Source organism: Nannospalax galili, unplaced genomic scaffold (assembly GCF_000622305.1).
Source record: "Nannospalax galili isolate Female #2095 unplaced genomic scaffold, S.galili_v1.0 scaffold1199, whole genome shotgun sequence".
Classification (NCBI taxonomy): Eukaryota; Metazoa; Chordata; class Mammalia; order Rodentia; family Spalacidae; genus Nannospalax; species Nannospalax galili.
In genome coordinates, this window is record NW_008342713.1 from 315,607 (window position 1) to 329,517 (window position 13,911).

At 41.4% G+C, this 13,911-nt stretch overlaps 1 protein-coding gene across 5 annotated transcripts in view; it reads right to left on the bottom strand.

Annotated features, from left to right (window-relative positions):
* Positions 1-11,614, bottom strand: part of Casp8 (caspase 8) — a 31,187-nt gene extending 19,573 nt beyond the window's left edge. For 2 of the 5 annotated variants that reach the window (XM_008838773.3, XM_029566269.1), the window contains exon 1: positions 11,298-11,613. The gene's annotated coding sequence lies outside the window, so the exon portion shown is untranslated. Of the gene's footprint in view, positions 1-5,922; positions 5,990-11,297 lie in introns of those variants that run through there. The other 3 variants (XM_029566271.1, XM_017799567.2, XM_029566270.1) reach the window with 3 other exon arrangements.
* Between the last annotated feature and the right edge of the window lie 2,297 nt (positions 11,615-13,911).

Genomic DNA, 13,911 nt, shown 5'->3' on the forward strand with positions numbered 1-13,911 from the left:
AAAAAAAAAAAAAGAAACTCACACATCTCAGAAATGTTAAAAAACCTAATAGACAAAACCCAGTATGCATCCACTCTCAGAAGAAAACACACATCCTTTCCCGCCACGTAGGAACTAATCACAAAAACTGCCCACAACGGAAATCTTGGTAGACTCCCAATAAAAGCAGAAATAAAGCAACTCATACTCTATGACAACGAAAATGGATGTGATCAGGGAAGAGAGCCAAAGAACACGCAAAGCCCTGCCACCTGGCAGGGCTTCTTCAACAAATGGTGTTAGAACAATTAAACCAAAGAAACAAAACAGAAACGAACCGTAACTGAAATCCTTACATCAAAATAAACTGAGGATGAGTCAAAGATTTGAACCTTTAAAATGTGTTAAAAAACACACGAGAATCCTTTTTAAGTGTGTGTGTGTGTGTGTGTGTGTGTGTGTGTGTGCACATGCCTCATGGTGCGCATGTGGAGGTTAGGTCAGCAGACAGCTTTGTGGAATCACCTCTCCTTCCACCTTTATGTGGGTTCCAGGGATCAAACTCAGATCGGCAGACTTGCACAGCAAGCACCTTTACTGGCTGAGCCATGTCATCAGCCCATAAGAGAATTTTAAAATCATCTAGTAGGGGTAAAGAACTTTTGTAAATATAACAGAAAACCCGAAAGCCATCAAAGGCTGAAAAATATCCTTAAATAAGTAAAATGTTTTGGGAAAAAAGAATCCAACTGTGGCAGGAGAATAGGGAAGGGGTAGAGAGAGAGGCATCAAGATGAACACATATGTGAAGCTGGTAGGCAAAAACAAACAACAACACAAAACTGGAAAGGATTCCCCACCAGGGATATGGAACAAAAAGGAGCCAGCAGAACAGGCCCCCGCTCCCGACATGGAAAATTCAAACTCTGTGTCAGTAACCTATGAAGGGGCATGTGGCTGCCCACCTCCCTTGGACTTGTCCAGCTCTCTAGCCCACTTCTGTTCTCAGGAGTGCCTTTCTTTTCTTCAATAAACACCCTCTATTTTTATTTTTATCACTATCCGTGTGTCCCTGGTCTAGTTCTTTGTTCTGGACACAAGAACCTGGAAATCTCAGTGGGTGCCCCTCTGGAATCAGATTTATACCCGGAACACAAATATATTTTTTTAAATACCCACTTTGTAGAGGGGATATGTGACTTCTTAAAGACTTTAATTTTAGTTTTTAATTGTTTGTATAGGTATCTGCATGTGGGTATGTGCACATGACTACTGGTACCTGGGATGCCAGGGGGAGCTGGCATCACAGGCAGTTGTGAGCCACTGGAAGTGGTTGCTGGGATGGAAGAGCAGTATGTGCTCTTAACTGCGGAAACATCTCTCCAGCCCGTATATGATTTTTTGGGGGGGGCCTTTTTGAGACAGGGTCTCCCTGTAGCCCCAGCTGTTCCTGGAACTTGCTATGCAGACCAGGCTGGCCAGGAACTCACAGAGATCTGCTTGCCTCTTTCTCCCGAATTCTGGGATTAAAGGCGTGCACCACCACACCAAGCCTATATATAATTTTTTTAATGAAAGAGAAACTAATTTTCTTGTTTCCTGTAAGGAAAGAGAGAGAGAGAGACAGAGACAGAGAGACAGAGACAGAGACAGAGAGAGAACCAAACCACTGGGCATGGCGGCACAAACCAATTACCCTACACTCCTGAAGTTGAGGAAGAAAGTTCTCAAATTACAGGCCAGCCCAGGGTACATAGCAAGACCCTGTCTCAGAAAAGGAAAGGAAAGAGAAAGCCCAGTGACCCTGAGTACAAACAGGTGAGGCTCTGAAGCAGGCTGTTCAGAGGAAAGTACCAATATCTATTTTAAGACCCATAATTTTTCACCCTTTTGAACAATGCTCAATTGCATTTATAATAAGAAAAAAGCAAACCATAATGATAACAAAAGGCCATTTTCAACGATCCAGTTGGCAAATTACAACACACAAAGTGAAATGATAGAAATAAAAAAAGGGAGATGGTGCAATTTCACCACTTCTGTGTCAAACTATGAAATATACTTTGCTCCCACAAATTAATTTCCAAGGATTTTTTCTGTGCCTAAATATAATATTTAACAAAAGAGCATCAACAGCTGTTTATCAGTAAGAGTTAAGTACGCTACTATGTGTACTCCACAGACCTCTACTCAGTTATACAATAGGATGGGAAACCCTAGGATTGGCCACATGTTACATGTGTTATTTATGGAAAACTTGTGTGCTTCTGAATTCACGGGGCTCTGACCCTCACTGGAAGTTACTTTCTTGTTGACTGAAGAGAGTAGAACTGTGGGACTAGGAATGGATGGGAAGAGACAGCCTGAGCAACAAGCCTTGCTTGACACTGCTGCCCTTTGGTCATTTGTGGTTAGCTTTCCCATGTCCCTGTATTACTTACTCTAAGTTTACCTATACCTAAATTAAAATCTCTATTTTAAGACCCATTTTCACGGATCTATTAGAAGACTCCTACCCTGAGTATTAGTATTAGGTCAAACATCCTTTTAAATCAGTTTAACCTCTGTTAAAATCCTATTTAGGGGCTGGAGATGGCCCAGCAGTTAGGACCAGTGGCTGTTCCTGCAGAAGACCCAGGTTCGAAATCAGCACCCACATGCATGGTGGGTAACAACTGTCCATAACTCCAGTTCCAGGACATCGGACACCCTCTCCTCCTCAGGCACTGCATGACATGGGTGCATTTACATACATGCAGACATAACACTCATAGCCATAAAAATAAAAATAAATCAAAAAAACACATTTTTAAAAAAATCCTATTTAACAGAATAAAATGCTCACAAACACACACATAAAAGCAATACTCCCTTTTTTCACTATTTTTACTCATGAAAATATTCATTTTAGAAAAACATAAAAAAGAAAAAGAAATATTAAAATAGCCTGTAATTTCACCATCCAAAGACAACACCTGGTAATATTTCAATGCTTTTCCTATCAAATATTTTATTCATTCTCATTTTTCTGCTAATATTACGCAGAGCACATCTTGTCTTTATCTTCTTCTATAGCACTGCTTTTAATATCCATAAAGCATTTCTCATATGGATGGACTGTAATTTATATAAACAATCCTTATTACATTTAGAATGACCTTTAAATGAAAATCTTCAAGTGCAATTCTGTTTTCTTGGAATACTTTCCTGGAAGTAATATTAAAGAATCAAATAAATAAATAAATAAGCCCATGCAGGGTGTGATGGCACATACATGCCTTTAATCCCAGCACTTGGGAGGCAGAGGCAGTCCATCTCTGAGATCAAGGCTAGCCTGGTCTACATAGTGAGTTCCAGACCAGCTGGAACTACAGGGAGGCCTTGTCCCAAAAAGACAAAAATAAAATAAAATAAGCTTTTTAAAAGTCTTGTCATGTATTCAACAGCATTTTCTATTTCAACTTTTAATTTTTTAATTGATTACATTTGTTCTTTGACATTTTCTTTATATATAATGCATTCTGTTTACCCTTGGATTACACACACACACACACACACACACACACACACACACACATACGTTCTTATCTCCCACCTCTGTCATCCTCCTTATGAATCTCTTTCTCACATTCATGTCTTTTTCAACCCTACAGAATACGGCCAGTATGAAAGAGTTTACACATATTGCTCAGGATGAGTTTAGACATGATACAGCTACTGCTTGGCTCCTGTGTCCATCTCAGCTCGCTCAGCACATTACCTTTACAATAGTGAGACAATGCTTTTGAAGGAGTTTTTCTATCACATTAGTAATGCTGATATGGCATCTTTTTTGGCCCAGAGAAACCGTCAGGTTTCCCAGAACCCTCCACGGTGCACAACATTCAGCCTTGTTTGGTTGTTTTTGTTTAAGTCACACATTTCTCTAGCCATAGAGGCTTTATGAGACCGTTTAAAAATCACTGGCCATTGGCTCAGTAAGAACAGGGACCACACTGAGTTCTCATTTTATGGGACCTGGACTCCCTGCATGAACTTATGGGCTATTAACAGTGTTAATGTTTTTAAGACAATTTGTTATATTTTTCTGTTCCAGAAAACACTAACTGTAACACTTACTTCACAAAGGAAGTATAGAAAAGTATCAAAAATTATTTAAATTTTATCATTTTGAAATAACTCTTGTCATATTTGACATTTTATACAATTGCTGTCAAATACTCTATATAAATACGTTTCCATTACATAACCTATGAGAACATTTAATATTTTATATATGACCCATATACTATATAAATAAAAATTACATATTTAAATGTAAATATATGCTTATATGACGGCATATAAATGTTCAGAAGCAACCCATATAAGCATAAAATCAGTTTATCTCATTTTACTAGAAGCCTCTGAAGAAACTGCTATTATCTTCATTTTACTGTTGTGATTTAGCACAACTTAGAACCCAGCTAGTAAGACAGAGTCAGGCTCAGCTCTATGTGTCTCACTCAAGAGTTTCAGCAGTAACACTGAAAAGATTTGAACCCTTGCAATCCCTGTGCTTGGGAAGCAGACAAATGTAGCCCTTGGGCTCGCTGGCCAGCCAGCCTAAAATAAGGTTTTTAAGGCCAATGAAAAACTCAAAAGAGATGACACCTGAGGAAAACACACACACACACACACACACACACACACACACACACACTATTTACTGTTTTGTTCTAATTAGTATTGGAAGGCAGTGAGGAAATTCAACAGAGAAAGACAAATAATTATATTTTTAAGTGGGTACAATTTAAAAAAAATTTTTAAAGTTACCTCACATAAAATGGACAATGTGGCTGGTTGGCTGTTACAGATGGAAGGCCAGAGCAGCAAACATTAGCGACCATGCCAGACCCAGAGTCCCAACTTGATCAGGGACTCACATGCCAGTTTATTGTATCTAATCATAAACATTCAACAAATAATCTGGCAGCAAACCAGTTCCTTCAGTGATTTAGATAACTACCTCAAAGATGGGGAAACACAAAACAAAACCTGCACGAACTTTCCAGGAAAAAGTCTGCATGCCATTCAAAGTTTCTGAGTGGCTGAAACCTCTCTCAGGTCAAATCCTAACCGCTGCTTCTTCCAATACAGTCTGCCCCCAGATTTAAATTTAGGCTCCGCTAGAACTGAAGAAACATTGTTCAACATACCATCGCTATCAACAGCAAGACCCTAGAAGAAGATTGTGCACACAACCCAGTAAAGGTGCTCAAACTGCAACAGAATGTACAACCAACACCATCATTTTCTAATTGAATGTAACTCATAACTTCACCTGTAAAACACTACCTCATGAGTATAGATCTCTGAGTTTTTAATCTGTTTTCTATTATTTCGTTTTCTGGGCTATTCTGTTTCTTTTTTTTTCTTTCTTAAGTTCTCAAAATATAAATGATAGGCTGGAGATGTAGCACAGTGGTAGCGTGCTTGCCTAGAACGTGTAAGGCCTTGGATTCAATTCCCAGCACTGCAAATAAAAACAATGATCCAGTTGCTAAGATTGCGTTTGCTTCTCTGGTGTGTGTATGTGTTTATCAGAAGATGTGTGGTTTTGGGGGTAAGCAGCCAAGTCAGTTAGATTTAAATTTTTGGCTACTGTTCTTTGACAAGTTTGGTCAGGAAAAGGAGAAGGCCTTCATTCAGATGGCTGTATTTAGAACCTCTCAGAGACACCCAGAACTACATCAACCTAAGCCAGTGGAGCCATGGGATCTGAACAGGGCCCTCAGGAAGGCACCCAGAGGGACCCTAATCCCACAGATAATGCTCCCAGTTTCCCATTTTTACACTCTAATACTCGGGTCCCCTCCATGGCCAAGTGGCCTCCAGATCCCAGATCTAGGCAGCCTAGAAGGCTCTAGAATCAAGAACCTTCCCTCTAAAAGTCCGGCTGACCTTATTCAAAACAAATCCTTCAGTCCTCGCAATGACAGCACTTTCTTCACAAGTCAGCAGGCAAAGGGCAGTGAAGAACTGCAGGGCAGCCTTTTATACTTCCTGCTCTGAGTCATCCCACCTTCTGGGAGGCAGATGTGGGTGGAGACAGAGGAGGAAGTAGAGGAGAGAGAGGAGGAGGAAGAGGGTTGGCTTCTGAGTAGTTTGAATGATACTCTCAAAAACTGTGTTCCAAAGTTTTTATACATGTACATATTGTATGCTAAGTATGTTCCCCATTCACACATGGGTCTTCTACCACCCTCCTTCCCCACTCCTCTTAGTCCCCTTTGTCCCCAGGCAGTTTCACTTCTACTTTCAAAGTCATATACATATACATGACAGTACGTGATTCTATAAAATTGAGAAACCACAAATGATAAAAGCATATGGTATGTGTCTCAGACTGGTTCACTTTACCTGATAAGATTGTTTCCAGTTGTACCTATTTTCCTGCAAGCAATGTAACTTTTTTCTTCTTTAAGGCTTTAAAAGATTCCGTGGTGCACACATACCTCATTTTCCTTATCCATTTCTCTGCTGTTGAATACTTGGGTTGGTTCCATACTTTAGCTACTGTAAATAGTGCTTCAGTAAACACTGATGTGCAAATATCTCCATGATATGTCGACTTGGGGTCCCTTGGGCAAATACAGGAGTTGTATAGTTGTATAGGAGTAGTAGGGCTGGTCACATGGTAGACCTACTGTTAGTCTTTTGAGAAACTTCTGTACTGACTTTCCATAGGGGCTGGCCAAGCTTACGTTCCCACCAACAGGGGTCTCTTGTCTACATTCTTGCCAGCGTTTATGGTTACTTGTTATCTTAAGGACTGCTAGTCTCATTAAGGTAAGATGGAATCTCAGTGTTCCTTTAAGTTGCATTTCCCTGATGTCTAGTGAAGTTGAACTTTTTGTCATGTGTTTCTTGGTCATTCGTTTGTCATTTTTTTTTACATTCATTTATTTATTTATTAGGGAGTGTGGAGCGTGCATGCAACTTGTGAAGATCACAGGAACTTGAGGGAGTCGGTTCTCTCCTTCTGTCATGTGAGTCCCAGGGGCTGAATTCTGGTTGTCAAGCTTGGTGGCTAGTACATTAATCCCCTGAACCATCTTCCTAGCCCTGTAGCTGATCTTTTGAGGACCATCTACTCATTTTATCATCCCATTTAGTAATTGGGCTGTTTGGTTTCTTACTGTTTAGGCTTTTGAGTTCTTGTATAGTCTAGGTATTAATGCTTTGTCAGACATAATAGTTTTTGAAGGTTATTTTCCAACTTTATAGGCTATCTCTTCACTCAGTTAACTATTTCTTTTACTGTACAGAAGCTTTTTAATTTCAGAGGCCTCATTTGGCAACTATTATATCCTGAGCAACACCTTTCAATAATAACTGTGAATATTAATGGTTTCAATATCCCAAACAAAAGACACAGATTAGCACACTGGATGAAAAATCAGGATCCATCTCTTTCTTGTCACCAAGAAATGCACCTCATCATCAAAGATACATGCTACCTTTGGGTGAAAGAATGGAAAAAGGTATTCTAAGCAAATGGACCTAGGAAACAAGTAAATGTCATTGTTCATTAGCTCACAAAATAGACTTCAAACCAAAACCAATCAGAAGTGATAAGGAAGGTCACTTTATCTGGATTAAGGGTTCATATGGATTAAAGGAACAATCCATCAAGTGGACATTACAGTTCTAAACACTAAAACACTGAACATGGGTGCATAAACAAACACCACTAGGGGTAAAGTCACAGATTCACCCCAACACAGTAATAGTGGGTGACTTCAGCACTCCACTCTCACCAATACACAGGTCATCTCAAAAAAAAAAAAAATAGACGGAAAACATCTGAGTTAAATGACATCATAGATCAAATGAACCTAACAGCCACCTACAGAATTCCATCCAAATACTGTAGAATACGCATTCTTTTCAGTAGCACATGGAGCTTTCTCTAAAAGAGAGCATATAAGAGGACACATAGCAAGCCTCAGTAAATACAGGAAAACTGAAAATACTTCTTTATTCTGATAATGACGGAATAGGGCTAGAAATCAAGAAAAAGAGAAACTAAAGAAAATATACAAATTCACTGAGATAAAATAACATACTCTTAAGTAATGAATAGGTTATAGAGGAAATCAAGAAGGAAATTAGAAAATTTCTAGACTCAAATAAAAATGAAAACACAACATATTAAAAGCTATGGATTCAATAGAAGCAGTCCTAAGAAGGAAGTTTATAGCTACAAGCATACATTAAAACATCAGAGAAAAGCCTGTGACACAGCTCAGCAGATAAAGGCACTTGCCACCAAGCCTGAGTTCCACTCCTGGAACCCACACAGTGGAAGGAGAGAACCAACTCCTACAAGTTGTCCTCTGACTTCCAGACATGTGACATGGCACACACACACCCACACATACACATATACATATGCAGATAATAAATAAATGACAAATCAGAGAGGTTTCAAATTAATAACTTAATGAAACCCCTTAAAGCCTTGGAAAAACAAGAACAGGCCAAATCCAAAAGCAATAGATGGGAAAAATAATTAATATCAGGGCAGAAATTAATGAATAGATAATGAATAGAAACAAATAAACAAAAGCAAAAGAAGAAAAGAAGCAAAGAGTTGATTCTCTGAAAAGGTAAAGAAGATCAATAAACCCTTAGCCAAAGAAAGCAAAAGAGAGAGAAAGCCCAGATTAATGAAATTAGGGCAGAAAGGAGACATTATGATAGATACCAGTGGGATTCAGGAAAATCATATGGATATGCCTTTAAAAATTTGACTCCACTAACTTGGAAGATATAAAAGAAATGGATGAATTTCTAAAATTTTATCAACTGACTAAAAGAGCCTGGGAGTGGCAGGTTCTGGTTTGGAGACCCTTGGTGGCAGCTCTGCTTACCACACCCTCCAACACCATACTTGGCTGAGACTGTTTAATATATTTATTTTTATTTTGTGTATATGAGTGTTCTACCTGCATGTATGGCAATACACCACATGTATGTAATGCCCAAGGAGGCCAGAAGAGGACGTTAGCCCCCCTGGAACTGGAGCTAAGGATGGTTGTTAGTTGCCGTGTGGGTGTTGAAAACCAAACCCAGATCCTCTGCAAGAGCAGCAGTGCTCTTAACCACTGAGCCATCTCTCCAGCCTCCTGGCTGAAACTTTAGATGGGTCATTTTACTCCTAGGGCCTCATTTCTTCAATCCAAATGAGGAATGTGGACTGATTATAACCAAGAATGCTTTCTTTTCATAGTTCAAGATTTTAGATGTTTCTGGGTTAACCATTAAGACTATAAAGTTTTCATTCCATAAACACCAATCAAACACCTCTGAGAGGCCACAGTCCTGGACTCCGAAAGTCTGCCAACTCCCACAGCTAACTCTCTCCACATACACAAGGATGCTCCCTTGGCCCCAATGCCATGGCTCCCAATTTGGGCTGCTTTAAAGAACTCTCAAATCTCACAAAGAAACAGCTTCCCAGGTGGCTGGGAAGGAACTTACAGAAATGGTGACACATGCACAAGACATGTGCAAGCTCAAGCCAGACAAAAACCCAGCATAGAAGTGGGGAAATGGGTAAAAAGCCTCAACCTTAGCTGAGGAACTACTGGTAACCAATGACTACTGGGAGAGGGAGAGTTGGTTTTCTTTAAGGGAGTGATGATAGATAGGTTGATCAGGCCCCTGTGGATGGACTCACACCAAGGGACATTTGAGGACACAAACTTGGCTCAGTACCATATGACAGAATGCATGAAGTCTTGTGGGGGGCAGGGGCTGTGAGGGTGCAGATAATGGAGGGGGTCTAAATATGATCAAAATGTATTGTATGAAATTCACAAAAGTTCAATTTAAAAAAAAAGAACTCTCAAATCCAAGGCTTTCCTCCAGCAGTCTCACCAGTGAGGCAAACCCTGGGCCCTTCAGCCCTTCACCATGTAGGGCTCCAGGGTTATAACAGGGAACAAACCCATGAGCTCCTTACTGTGAATGAGTTGAAATATTATTTGCTGTTAAAAAGAAAAAGAAAAGCATCTCTCTTCTTTGAAGCTGTGTTCTCTGTTTCCCAAAACAGAATGTTTTCAGAGCAAAGGGCCCCAACTTAGAGCTGAGAGGGTGAAATGAGGTGTCTAAACGTGCCTCTGCACCCAGGAGGGCTGGGTAAAGGTGACCCCATAATACCAGTATCCTTAGGTGGTATTTGATTCTGTCCAAGAATCGGGCAAGGCCACAACAACAAAATCAAATCCTGTTTGTGGCTAAATCCACCCTGGGACTTCCTGTGGTTTCCCCAGCATCAGGCATAGCCTCCGTCTCAGTTCTGTCCCATTGTTGCATGAAAACTTCTTATCCTCAGCTGTGAACTTCCTGAGGGCAGCAACTGTAACTTTCATAATAAGATCTGGACTATACAACCACCTGCAAATCAACGAGAGGGAACTCTGTAGAGGCGTAAGGGCTATGAACATGGAGTTCCCTGATATGGGCATGCAGACCACTGAAGTGGAGGACGGCATACTCAAATGAATGAGTGCACCTGGGAAATGTAAAATAAAGCAAGGAGACACTCACTGTTTTCATATTATCGGCAAAAGCTTTCAAGTTGAAAGCCTCAAAAGAGCAGGTTGGTAGTGTACAGGGGCTGCACTATGTAGGATGCTGGGGAAGCCTTATGAAGTCCTGGTGGGTGGGTTTGGTTCTGTTGTAGCATCACTGGGATTCTTAGACAAAACTAAACATCAGCTGAGGGATCAGCTGTGGGTCACCTTTACGTTAGCCTCCTGGGTAAAGGGGCACAGAAGCCACAGGAGCCATGAGCAGCAACCTTTCTGAATCTTGGGGCAAATGTGGGGGGGGACACAGAGAGACAAAAGAAAAATGGGGGAAGGCGAGAGGAGGGGAGAAGTGTAAAAGAAGAGGAAAAGAAGAGGGAGGGAGATGAGGGAGAGAGACAATATTTGGGAGTTGTCTTTGTAAATTTAGGGGAAAGACAGGCTGAGGTCCCAAGGTGTGGGGTGGCCTAGAGTACTAAGAACTTCGATGCATCAGAAAGATTAACTCAGCGCCCTGCCCCAGAGGCAAACGAAATAGAAAGCAAGCAACAGTAAAGTCTTCCGGAATCTGAGCCAGGCAGAGTGAGGACAGAAAAGAAGCAGAGGCACGTGCCTGCAGATATTAGCTCTTTCTGGGAAGTGCCATGAGGGATCCAGACCAAAGGGCAGCCATGTCCCCAGCAGTCTGTTCTCAGCACCGCCAGAGAACCTAGGCTCTGCACTGCACCGGGCACTTACCTGCTCTACCAGTCCCTGCACAGCCCGGGACACAAGCCCGTCAACAGCGCAGTTCTGTGAGCTCAAATGTGGGAGGTCAGGCACTGGGACACAGTCTCCTCCTCAGCAGGGACCACACTGGCAGCACCGGGACCCGGGAAGCAGCGGGCCAGCTTTTGCTTTCAGTCACTCCACCCACTGTCTGCTGTAGCAAGCTCACTTCCTGTTCCCCTGCCAGGCCCAGAATATACTAGTGAATTTAAGAAGCCTGGCTCTCCACAATCAGGGCAGATGAAGAAAGTTAACCTGTCAAAACTTTACTCTCTGCTGAAGGGCAGACTGGCTTTCAGCAAGAGAAAAAGAAAAGCTCAGCACAAGGAACTAGAGAGAGTAAACTTTAACCCAGAGAACCGAAATGACTCATTCTGGCAAGAAATGTTTGGGGGTGTGGGCAGGGAAATGAGTTAATTATGCAGTGGCACCAAGGTGCTCTGAGTGTTTAGTTCTGAGGCCAGGGCCTACCTCAGCCCTTCCATTTAGGGACCCCTGCCAACTCTTCAAGGGCAGCATCCTCATTCACTCCCACCCCCACCCATCTCTCTGATGGGGGGGCAGGAATGTGGTTTAATCAGTAGCTGTCCCCCCAGGCAGGAACCAGGGGTTTGGTCCTCAGTGCCTTGAAAACCTGGTGTGTAAACCAGTGCATGCTGTAATCTCAGCACTCCAGAGGTAGAGGCAGGATAACCAGAAGCCAGCTCAGGGCCAGCCTAGGCTCATAAGACCCTAGGGCTCAAAAAAAGAAGAAAAGCATACACACACAATGTTTAAAGAGTCATTGCCCAAGTTCCAGCCACTCTGAAGAAGGGAACAATTTCACAAACTACCAGTCAGGGAGCCAGAATTAAGTATTTGTGGAAAGCATTCATACTACAAAGTTAGATATCCAAGTTAGATTTTGAAAGAGAAATCCAACATCCAAGCATCTCTCGTTGACTGGATCACACTTTTTGCAAGAGGTTGTTCCTATTGCTGGAGTCTTTTAATTAGAGGGCATTGTGGCAATCTTTGACCCTTGCTGAGGTCATTACAAGCACTGCTTTATCTAAGACACTGACTCTTCACAAAGGCCCTTAAAGACCTACCCATCTAGATCCATACTGGAGTAGCCTGTTTCTCCCTTGAGCTTTGAAAAATCAAAGGCTGAAGTAGAAGACTACAGTAACTCCCTAAAATCTTAGGCAGCATCCTTCAGGCCTGACCATAGGCAATTACAAAGGCTTTACCTAACAGGAAAAGCTGTCATCCCCACACCAGACTTGGTGCACAGCCAGAGCAGGGCAGCCCCTGCAGGGAGCAGTGATCAGGATGGCTATCCCCTCCTGCACCCAAGCTGGCCAAGCTCATACATATTCAATGAACTTGTCAATTTGTCCATCTCCAGAACACTGCTGAATGTGGTGGGCATTTTATCAAGTTAGGGACTTCCATCTTGTCTTCTAGTGTATTATAAAAATTCAGGAGTGCTAAGTTATTTTAAATTCAGGATCCTAATTTAGAGAGGATTTTTGTACCTCAGACTCTTTTAAAATACTGTATCATTTGTGTGTGTGCGTGTGTGTGTGTGTGTGTGTGTGATGTACATGAGTGCAGGTGTGCACATGCAAGCAGTAAGCACTCTTCTGAGGCATCTCTCTAGTCCCTTTTTCATTACTTTATCAATTTTATTTTATTAAAAGAACATTTAGATGAAATATTCCCCTTAAATTTTAAGTGTAGAACACAGTGTTATCAATTATAGGAACCTCCAGCATTGTTCAGCAGATCTATGGAGCACATATCTTGTTTAACTGAAACCCGATGACCACTGATTAGTAACCCAGTTTCCCCCTCTCCCAACTCCTGACAACCACCACTCCACACTTCAGTTCTATAAATCTGAGGCTGGGGTGTGACTCAGTAGTAAAGTACTTGCCTAGCATGTGCAAGACCCTAGGTTTGATTCTTGTGCAAAACACAAGAAGAATAATATATGTTCTCCCTCATATGTGGATCCTAGCACCAAATCCTTATAAGTGTGTATGTATCCAGACATAACTACAGGAACCAGGATAATGAAAAGAAACCAGGGAGATAAAGGAAAAGAAAGACTCTGAAAGAGAAGAGTAGGAAACAGGCATTAATAAGGGAGATATGGATAAAAATGGGGTTATTTTAAGGGGAGGGGTAAGGGAGGGTTATACAAGGAACCTTGGGGATAAAGAGACAGAAGAGAGGTGAGGCCACAGGAGAAGAGTATTATTAAGGGAGAAATGGGAAAAATGGGGGCACTTTAAATGGGGAAACGATGGTGGAAGGGTTAGACGATGCGAAAGATAAATAATGCCTAGCTAGTTTAAAAAAAAAAAACAGAGGGAACCATATTAATCAAACAACCTACTGACAAATTTTACATACAACTAGCTCAAGGAATATAATATATATCTAGGCAAGGTTTATCTGAGAACATTTGGTCTTTGCCAAGCTCTATCTACATGGCACATGGTAATTAAAAGGACCAGACTGCTGGAACTAATCTTCTTGGATGTTTAACAGACATACTTTGAGACCTATACTAATTTGGTCAGAGGGACATAAA